This window comes from Triturus cristatus, chromosome 1_1 (genome assembly GCF_964204655.1).
Source record: "Triturus cristatus chromosome 1_1, aTriCri1.1, whole genome shotgun sequence".
NCBI classification, from domain to species: Eukaryota; Metazoa; Chordata; class Amphibia; order Caudata; family Salamandridae; genus Triturus; species Triturus cristatus.
In genome coordinates, this window is record NC_140579.1 from 178,733,135 (window position 1) to 178,744,689 (window position 11,555).

The following is an 11,555-nucleotide window of genomic DNA, read 5'->3' on the forward strand; positions in this document are numbered from 1 at the left end:
TTGAATGGCACGCAACTTTTAGACTATCACAGCGCAGCTCTTCCCATTCTTTCTTTGCAGCTGCGAGGGCCTGCCTATAAAGCAGTCTTGCCAGCCGAACATCACCCGGATTATTAGATTTAATGGCGAGGACCAGGCTATCTTTTTTCAATCTGCAATCCCTGTTGAACCACTTCTGCGCTGGCTTGGCACTCGTCTGACGCTTTTTGTTGTGGTCTAGAAATAAAGTGCCAATCGAATCAATGGTTTCCATGTAAACTTTCACTGCAGCAGCAGAGCCAACCCCATCCCTGCAGACTGCAGAAAGCTTAAGAGTCTGATCAGCAAGAATTTCTTTGAGAGTGGTTAGTTTTACGTCACTCAGAATAAATTTAGGCCATTTAAGGAACCTTGTACAGTTAGATGGTAGTACTGTCTTGGTCAGCATTCGTGTTTCAGGAGTGGGGATGAGCTCTTTCCCATGCCACACTTCCAACATTTTAAGGGACAAAACGTTGTGATCGCTATTTATTGTTGGTATAATAACCATGTCTACAACAAATTTCCATGCCCTCCTGTCAACCATTCTATAATCTATTCTGCTTTGGGAGGGGACCTTGTTAAAGGTATTAGCTCCCAATACGTCAGAAATTGTGCGCCCATTGGCAGCTCTTAACCCAAATTCTAACGATAAAGCATTTATTTGGATGACAACTGGTGACCATCTCTTCACTGGCTTAAGTGACAATGACGGAATGCCCCATCTAGCATCCTCATCATAGATTCCTAGGATGTCATCAGTTGCAAGGGGCTCAAATGAACAATTAAAGTCACCAGCAACCAGAAGAAGGGAGTCAGAGGGGCAACAGTGGAGCAGATCTGAAAGGACTGAGATAGTAGGAGATTTTGCACCCTCTTGTGTTCCTCGTACATATACGTTAAAGAGTTCCCAGGTATAGTTGCTCTTAGAACACTTGATGGAGAGTCTCATTACATCTAGTGTAGGACAAGTGTGCTGGGTGATCTTAAGATTAAGTTCTGCCCTAACCCATACCATGAGTCCACCAGATGGGCGGCCTCAGCCTATCGAGGTGGCTGGAAGAAAAAAACATGAAAAGCCGGGCTTGTACAGTGGCTCAAGGCTCCAGGTTTCGTGGAACATACACAGGTCATAACCGTCAATAAAAGCATTCCAATCCGGAAGAAAAAGCTTGCTGCGCAAACCTGCCACATTCCATGCAAGCTTAAGGTGGCTGGGAGAACCAACACAAGGAATTGGAATGCTTGGGGAATGATCCAAATGTAGAACAGTGTTGTTAATAACCCTCTGTATTGGTATGATGGGGATGGGTAGTTCTGGACCGCTCAGCCCTCCACAGGGCTTGGTCGCCCCACTCACTGCTGCCGCTCCTGCCTGCCTTTGCCGCCTCCTGCCTGCAGATTCCTTCGCTCGCTGCCCGCTGCTCCTGGGAATTTCCCGCTGCTCCTGGGAATTTCCCGCTGCCCGCTGCTTCTTGGAATTTCCCGCCGCTGCCTCCCTGCGGCCCCGCCCCCCTGTGATTCCATTCACCGCCCCGCTCCCGCCACCCAGCTGCTCCTCCCTCCCGGCTCCTTACTTATGACGCCCCCAGAGCGACCGCGCAGCGGACGCGCGCAGCGGGAGCGCTGATTGAGCGCCGAAGGTGCGCCAAAGGTAAGCCCGTCTGCGTCCGTCCACGCCTGGACCGCGCCCAGCGCCAGACCCCCTGGTCCTCGCCCTCGCCAGCACACCCTGCACATCTACGACGCCAAAACCCTCCACGCACTCAACGCCGGCCGAAACACCGCCTGCTACCGAGCCACCCCAAGACGCACACACGGACCCTTCACCTGCCTGACCTGCCGCTTCACCGGCCTCCGACCCAACACCGCACCTGCTAAACCGAGCCCCAGCAGCAAACACCTGATGTGCATCCTGCTCAACACCCGCTCCGTTCACAGGCATGCCGTCGAACTCTGGAACCTCCTCGACTCGACAGCACCAGACATCGCCTTCCTGACGGAAACCTGGATGAACGCCTCCTCAGCGCCCGACGTCGCCATCGCCGTCCCAGAAGGCTACAAAATCACCAGGAAGGACCGCGTCAACCAGACAGGAGGAGGCATCGCCATCATCCACAAGAATACCATCCGCGTCACGACCAACTCCGATGACACCTTCACCTCCGCCGAACACCTCCACTTCCAGATACACACCGACCCCAAGACCACGCTCAGAGGCACCCTCGTCTACAGACCACCGGGACCACGCACACAGTTCAGCGAAGACATCACAGACTTCGTCAGCCCGCACGCCATCAATTCCACCGACTACATCCTCCTGGGGGACCTCAACTTCCACCTGGAGGACAACAAGGACCGCAACACCACTGCTCTGCTGGACAACCTGGCCAACCTCGGACTCAAGCAACTGGTAACCACCCCCACCCACTACGCCGGCCACACGCTTGACCCAGTCTTCTCATCCAGCAAATACGTCACCTTCAGCCACTCCACCAATCTCCAGTGGACTGACCACAGCTGCGTCCACTTCAGCTTCAGTAAAACGACGACCCACCACCACCCTCAACAAGCCCCCCGCAGGAGCTGGAACAAGATCACCGGCGACCAGCTCACCACCTTCCTCAGCCAGAACCCCCCCACCAGCTCAACGGACCCCAACGAAGCCGCCAACAACCTCACACAGTGGATCACCAACTGCGCAGACGCCCTCGCACCACTGAAGAAGAACCCCCCCAGCAGACGCGGCAGCAAGAAAGCCTCCTGGTTCACCGACGAGCTCATCACCTCCAAGAAGAACTGCCGCTCCCTGGAGAACACCTGGCGCACCAACCAGACCACAGACAACATGACGGCGCTCAAACACGCCACCCGCAAACACCACCAACTGATCCGCGCCACAAAGAAGACAGCCTTCAAGGAACGACTGGACAACAACACCCACAAGGAACTCTTCAGCATCGTCAAAGAGCTCTCCAACCCCGACGCCGGAAACAATGACATCACTCCCTCGCAAGACCTCTGCGACTCCCTCGCAGCCTTCTTCCACGACAAGATCGCCAACATTCACAACAGCTTCGGCCCACCAACCACGAACCCCACCACCGAACCGATGCCCCACACCGCCACCCTCCGCACCTGGACCCCAGTCAGCACCGAAGACACAACACGCACAATGAACACCATCCACTCCGGATCCCCTACGGACCCCTGCCCACACCACATCTTCAACACGGCCGACCACATCATCGCACCCCACCTCCGCGACATCATCAACGCCTCCTTCAACACCGCCACCTTCCCGGAGTGCTGGAAACACGCCGAGATCAGTGCCCTGCTGAAGAAACCAACTGCAGACTCCTCCGACCTCAAGAACTACCGCCCCATCTCGCTCCTCCCGTTTCCTGCCAAAGTCATCGAGAATACCGCCAACAGACAGCTAGCCGCCTTCCTCGAGACCAACGGATCCCTCGACCACTCGCAATCCGGCTTCCGAGCCAACCACAGCACGGAGACCGCCCTCATCGCAGCCACAGACGACATCAGATCCCTAATGGACAACGGGGAAACTGCGGACCTCCTGGACCTCTCCGCAGCGTTGGACACTGTCTGCCACCGCACCCTGGTACAGCGCCTGAACAACACCGGCATCCAGGAGAAGGCCCTGGAGTGGATCACCTCATTCCTCGCCGGAAGAACCCAGAGAGTCCGCCTCCCCCCATTCCGGTCAGCGGCCACCGAAGTCATCTGCGGCGTTCCACAAGGGTCATCGCTCAGCCCCACCCTCTTCAATGTCTACATGAGACCCCTCGCAACCATCGCACGTCAACACAACCTCAAGATCATCACCTACGCCGACGACACCCAGCTGATCCTCTCCCTCACCAGCGACCCGGACGCCGCCATAGCCAGCCTACACGAAGGGATGAAAGACGTCGCCGAATGGATGAAGAACAGCCGCCTGAAACTGAACTCAGACAAGACGGAGGTCCTCATCCTGGGATCATCACCCTCCGCCTGGGACGACTCCTGGTGGCCCCCCACCCTGGGAGCCACCCCCAAGCCAACGGACCACGCACGCAACCTAGGCTTCATCCTGTACTCCTCCCTCTCGATGACCAGACAAGTCAACGCCGTCTCGTCTTCATGCTTCAACACCCTGCGCATGCTTCGAAAGATCTTCCGGTGGATCCCCACCGAGACCAGGAAGACGGTCACCCAGGCCTTCGTCACCAGTCGGCTGGACTACTGGAACGCCCTCTATGCCGGCACCGCCGCCAAACTCCAGAAGAAACTCCAACGGATCCAGAACGCCTCAGCACGACTCATCCTGGACATCCCCCGACACAGCCACATCTCCGGACACCTGAGAGACCTGCACTGGCTCCCTGTCAACAAAAGAATCACGTTCCGACTCCTCACCCACGCACACAAGGCCCTCCACGACCTGGGCCCCAAGTTCCTCAACAGCCGCCTGACCTTCCACAAGCCCACCCGCCAGCTCCGCTCCGCCAGCCTCGCTCTCGCCACCGTCCCCCGCATCCGCAGAGCCACCACCGGAGGAAGATCCTTCTCCTACCTGGCAGCTAAGACATGGAACTCCCTCCCCATCCACCTCCGGACAACGCAAGACCATCTCGCCTTCAGGAAGCAACTCAAGACCTGGCTGTTCGAGCAGTAGCGTTCCCCCCCCCCCCAGCGCCTTGAGACCCTCCGGGTGAGCAGTGCGCTATACAAATGCCTATGTTTGATTGATTGATTCTGCTGAACCAATGTCCACCCATCCATTAGTGGAGTAAAATGACCAGGGGGATAAAAATAGGTCAGAGGAAGAGAACGTATAGATGTTCCTGAACTAGGGTGTCTCCAGTTACAAATATACTCCACTATTTTGGGGTCGTTAAAGTTGATTAAGATACAATCCCCCCTTATATTTTTACCCAAGTGACCTACCCATGGGACCCTCCTAACCATGAGTATCTTGCACACTGTGTGCATTGGCAGTAGTCTATTTTTATTGAGCCAATGCACAACCCTATTCTTTAGAGTTGTGGGAGATTCGACTTCATGGTTGCCCAGTTCGGGGACCCCTGTTAAGATTACCACAAAAGGAGAAACCTCCGGGGGCAGATTTGGGATGTTTTCCTCCCTAGGAATCTGGGGGGAAGTGATCCTCCCGTCCTCCTTAGGCTGGGATATGTCATGCTGAGGAGGTTTAAAGGCAGGAGGTACAACTGTACCCTTAGTGACTTCAGTTGGGGCCTGATGATCTATAGACAATGCTGGGGGATCATTTAAAAAAGGCGAAACATTTTCTGCTCTGGCAGTATCCAATAATTTAGAAGCCCTAGGGTGGGGAACGTACTTTAAAAAATCTGCAATTCCCCCAAGACCTTGCTCAATCCTAGATAAATGTTGCTCGATCTTAGAAATTCTATCCTCCATAGGACGAAGGAGAAGCCTAATTGTATCGTAGATATTGGGCATCTCAGGGTCCACTCCCTCAACCATATCATCTACACTGGTCCCCCCGCTTGCAACTTGATGTGTCATTCTGGTGGATAATAAATGGTCTGAAGGTGCAACTTTGTTTGCTATGACAACAGTAGCAGGTTGCTCCTGTAAAGGAGGGGGTTTTCCAGAGTTTCTAGCGTGGCTTGCAGCTTTCTGTTTCTTTCTGCCAGTCTTGCTCTTCCCACCATTGTTAGTAGGGGGCCCTTGCTTGTTTTTAGGAATAGCGCCAGGGTTCCTCTCTCGTAGTTGCCTGGTACTAGGCTCTGGCACTAAGCTGGAGGCAAACGGCAGCAAACAGGGGGATATCAACAATGAGTCTGAAACCATAGACTGGTCCCCCATAGAAACAGCGGTTGTGCCACTGGGTGTTAAATCTGTGGTCGGGAAATCAAGATGTGAGCAAGTAGCATCATCACCATTTAGGGCTTGGTGAGCAGGGGACTGCACATTAGCAATATGACCCATTGAGGACCTCCTTGCCATCGCAAGGTCCTGTGAAACTCTGCGTTCCAACAACGTGATCTCTTGATCAATGACACAGTTTACCTTGGTAATAAACTGGTCCATAGTTCCTGTGAGATGGACGTTGGCCCCTCTACCTCTAGTGTCTTTGGGGGGCATAGCAGAGCCGGCAAATCAATCAGAATAATATGCTTACAAATCAAACAGGCACCAAAATAAGGAGAAAAGTCCCGGCTTTTACTGGTCTACGGTGTGTCCGCCTTTGGCCTTAGCGGGTGACCCTATGCGCTTGTATCCGTTCCCCGGCGCTGGCTGATGGCGCTATTGCCAGACGCTGTGGCTTTAAGACGTTGGGAACAAGTTATTATTGAGGGGCCATTCCCCTCGCGGCAGGCACAATACTACACCAACAACTCCCAATGAGTATCAACACGTGGAAAATAGGCAGCACAGAACCGAGTACATTGAGAAATAAAAACCCCAACGGCTGCACAGCACAGGAAATACACACCCAGCACTATCCCGTAAGCAATGAGCACGTCAGTACCTTAAGTCCTTTAGGTAGCGATGCGTCGTTGGGGGGGTGGCCCAGCCCAGCCAGTTCCTGTCAGTGACGGGCAAGGACGGGCCCGCCCTTGGCCCGGGCTTCGCCCGGGCGCTGCCCGCGCGCGTCCCGCGCTGCGGGGCGCGAGGAGCGTCTTTAGCTGGTGCTTGCGCTGCCGTGCGCCGTGACTGGCGTGCGTCTGAGGTGGAGGGTGCCGGGAAATGTGGTTCAAGAAGCCGTTCCCCTCACGGCGGTAGAGGTCCTGCACACACTAGACCCCTATCAGGGTCGGATTCACTTGCAGCAGGTAGGTATTCACTTGTTAAAACTTCCCGCTCTTTGAAGGCGCCTCAAGTCAAATCACTTTCCGATAGCCGCTGCTTAGACTCAGCTGCCTGATGGCCGACAGGCTTCTCTGCTACATAAGTGAGAGAAATTCTGTCACCGGGTAACGAATATCGGCAAACTCAACCGAGGTCTGCGAGAATGGATCAATCCGCATGTGTGTCTGTGTATGTTCCTAGTACTCGTGAGTTGATAATGAAACAAAACTCCCACGCTAACCAATGCCAGACGCTGGCCTTTGGTTCAGTAAAACAGTGCAACACTTAGGGGCAGAATAAAACAAGCACGGTCTTACGTAGGAGTCCGACTTGCGGGCGTTTGTGTAGGGGGGGACGTTAAACAAAGCCTGAGGATCAGCGAGGGACGGCGAAAAGCTATACCAAAACAAGCATTGGCATAGCCAATAGGTCTCATCTTTGGGGCCTTATAAGTATTTAGTTATGCAGCACAATATTCTTCGTGCACCAACATCAACTGTTGCATGGCTAAACACTTATAAGGTCCCAAAGACGAGACCTATTGGCTCTGCCAATGCTTGTTTAATTTACAGCAACTACAATTTCCATGAAAAAAACGGTCTACTCAAAAATGGATCATCAAATCGATCAAAACGATCTGCATTTTCCATAGGGTTACGTCACCTTAGTAGTTACCACAGTTCTTAAAAATAATAACGCACCACCATTAAGTAAATTGTGTGGTAGAAAAAATAACTAATCATGTTTTTTATAACCTTTTTTAGTCACAACCAAAAACAGGCATTCAATACAATGCATTTTACCAGTCTCATGAAAAACATACCATCTAACATACAATTTTGTGTCCTCTGTCCCTCTGACTTCACCCCGGTCAATAACTGCCCAGGAATGGCCTCCCCTTTGATAAATGTTTTAATAATGCTTCTTGGCACAAGAAGCCTTCATTGTTTAAGAACCTGGAGTCTGCATAGACAAGTGATATTAAAAGCACACAAGACAAGGACACAGAAAAACAACATATAATCTTTGTTAAAATATTTTTATGAAGTAAATTATGTTTGGCAAAGAACCAAACAGTAAACAAATTGTGGAGGTTTGTCTAAAGAGTAACTTATGGTAAATAAAATAAATATGGTACCCTGTATTTTACAGTTCCTTTGGGACCTTATAAGTGTTTAACCATGCAACAGTTGATGTTGTTGCACCAAGGATATTGTGCTGGATAACTAAACACTTATAAGGTCCCAAAGGCGAGACCTATTGGCTATGCCAATGCTTGTTTCCTCTTTCAATGCGTGCTGCATTCTACAGCACGCATTGAAAGAGAAAAATGCCTGTAGTGATTGTTTTTGTGCAGGAAGGTGCCCCTTCCTGCACAAAAACAATCTCTCCATAACGCAGGCATCCTTGCACCATGCCTGCACTGGGCATGGCAGCAGTTTGTGCGCCAGTGCAGGGGAGAGCACAGGAATGCGAGATATAATTGTAAATATGTTTCATTCCTGTGCTTTGGAAGTGCCGCAGCGTGGCGCAGCCAAAGGGCTTGCGTTGCTGCGCTGCGGCACTTCCTTGTATATCTGCCCCCTAATGATAAGTTAAAGAAACAGCTAACCATTAGTGCCCCCTGTCGGATGCCAAGGAAACTGCTGCTATGCTGCACTCCATATTTCACAAAGGTGCTCCCTGTGCTATGTCTCATTTAAGAAAATAAGGATTTTTTCAAGATTGCGTCCCACTTCTCCGTCCCCTTTTAACACAACGACTCACCTGGACTGGGTACGCTTTTTAGAAGGGTGCGAACTCCACCCGTCTGCTTTCAAAGCGCTAGTTGGAAAGTAATGAAAGATTCTGGATGAGTTTGAAAGTGAGACAATGCCGAAAGGGGGAGGAAAAATTAAGAGGGGCGTGGCAGACGGGGGGAGATATAGAAAGAGATTTAGAGAGAGATTTAGAGGGAGAGATTTAGAGAGAAAGAAATTTAGAGAGAGAGATTGAGAGAGAGATTTAGAGAGAGAGATTTAGAGGGAGGGAGATTTAGAGAGAGAGACAGATTTAGAGGGAGAGAGATTTAGAGAGAGAGGGAGAGAGATTTAGAGAGAGAGAGATTTTGAGAGAGATTTAAAAAAAAAAGAGATTCAGAGAGAGATGTATTCAGAGAGAGATGTATTCAGAGAGAGATGTATACAGAGAGAGATGTATTCAAAGAGAGATTTAGATTTAGAGAGAGATTTAGAGAGAGAGATTTAGAGAGAAATTTTGAGAGAGATTTAGAGAGCTTTAGAGAGCTTTAGAGAGAGATTTAGAGAGGGAGATTTAGAGATAGAGATTTAGCGAGAAAGAGAGATTTAGAGAGAGAGAGAGATTTAGAGATAGAGTGGAGGAGCTGCTCGACCTGACATGCTGAGGGTGTCAGTGGCTGGTGAGAGATGCCCATCTCTGCTCTATTCAAGAGAAACGATTATCAGACAGGGAGGGGTGGGGCCGCACATCAGCAACATGCAAATGTGAGAAGTTGCTGCACGTCTGCATTATTTGTGCCCCAGAAAGTGTATTTATGTACATCCCAGGGGTGCCTGTGACGACACAAAGCCACAAAAGTAGAGCCGTCTAAGACTTTTTATGGGATTTTTACATACTAATGTCTAACTGCTCGGAAGTAATGGCAGAGCAGTTTCTGTGTGACGGTGCCAGAGTTTGAATGGGTAGAGCCTGGAGGAGACAACACCTTGCAGATCACACATAGTGGCAGTATGTGCTTAGAGACCTGAGAATGTCAAGTCACAGAGCCCATGTGTACTGGATACCTGGAGACAAATGTTATCAGATTGCAGGTCGCAGCAGGCTTTATTAACAAGTTCCCTAACTTAAATCCTTCCCCAACTAGGTAGGTCAGGTCTAGAATAAGATAACCTGGAGCGGAGCCCGAGTCAACAAAGAGGAATGTTACTCGTCTTTTGCTACCATACAACATGACATTGAAAAGCAGATATAACAAGATATTGACACTCTGGCCATTATAGGAGGCTCATTGCTGTTTGCTGTGGAAAAACATCACACATATAACGAAGCGTCAAGACTCCGGGTACTGCAAGCAAAAGTGACAGGGTTACCTTTCTAGAACTAGGATCTATGGGTTCAGCACAGAGGGCGCACTCGTGAGACCACAGAAACAAGAATGAGGATTGTTGGCACTGGCGAGTGGTGCGCGCGCGCGCGCAGTCTGCTCTTTTTTGGAAGCACATACTCGTGCTTGTGGCGCGCCCCCTGCTTACTCCCACAAGGTGGATGCCGCAACTAGCATGAGTATGTGCTTCCAAAAAGAGCTGAACGACGGCTAAAGGTCCTCCTATGCAGTGCATGCGTGCTGCGTAGGTGAGACCTAAAAAGTGCTTAGCGGCTAATTAGGAGACACTGTCTCCCGCGGCCAGTAAAAGATGCAATCCGAGTGGGCGGGGCCAAAGGGAGACAGGGTGATAACCAGGAGGGACTAAAAACCCTTCTGGACCATCAGAACACCCGGTTTTGCATAATTGGTGACGCAAAATGACGCGCACCAATGCAAAACACGGGTGGAGCAGAAAGCGAGCTTCTGGAATCGTATCGATTCCAAGAAGCCCTCGTACGACGAGGGCAGCGCATGCGCTGCTTTTGTCAGGCCGAAACCTAAAAAGGCAAGAACTATTTCATTTGTCTATGGTTATCGTTCTATGGTGTAACTCGCCGTTCGCCGTTGATGGAGCAAGGTTTCGTATAAAAAGAAATTTGCTCGTATGCAATCCTCTCGAATAACCTGTAACATTATAACCAACCTGTTTGTGAGTACTAATTTTGCATTACGTTTTACATAATTGTATCTAGGGGAAGCTTTTCTATGTGCTTTACTAATGAGTAACCTGAGTGTCCTTAAAATGGCCGCAAAAAACGCGGGAACTCTTCTGCAAATGCGTCTACTACATCTACGTAGTATGACGTCTTCTCTAGCTTGGTAGGAAATCTTTGCAGCTGCGCAATAGCTTTTAACATGGCTGCTCGAAAATCTCGCATTAACACACATGCCGTGCTGAAACTAACCTATATAAGTTTTACTAAGCCATTAATGCAAAAGAAATATTAAGTAAATGGGGTTAGAGTAGAAGTAAGTGGTATACATTGAATTCATTTAATTTTGTGTTCTAACATGTTCTTCTCTGACTTTATTAATAGCTCGCATTTGGGCCTTGGAGGGTGACCGATGTCCTTATCCTTTGCGTCAACTACGCATGCGCGCAACCTCCTTGTTCTGAAACTAATGAAATCATTGAATGGCTGCCAATCCATGTGCTCAGCAAGGACATGGGAAGATCAACTCCTGACCCTACGAGAGGAAGAACCCGAAACATTGTATTACAGATTTATCGATCCACATATGAAATGCTTGTGGGAATAAAGCTTGTGGGTATTAAAATTAAGGTGCAGAAATTAGACAATAGAACCAAAGGTGATTATTGCACTTAGTATGGTGTGATGTCCTCACCCCATTGCCTGGCCCAATCAAATTGAGGGGTGTACATGGAATTGAAACATTTGGGGGTGGATCATACATTTTAATTGGTATAACAGAGGTAAGTTCTAGTTAGTTAGACACACTTGACCCACTTGATGCCAATGCTATGCTGAGATGCTGCCCGATTTTGCTGCAATCTGAATGAAGAATC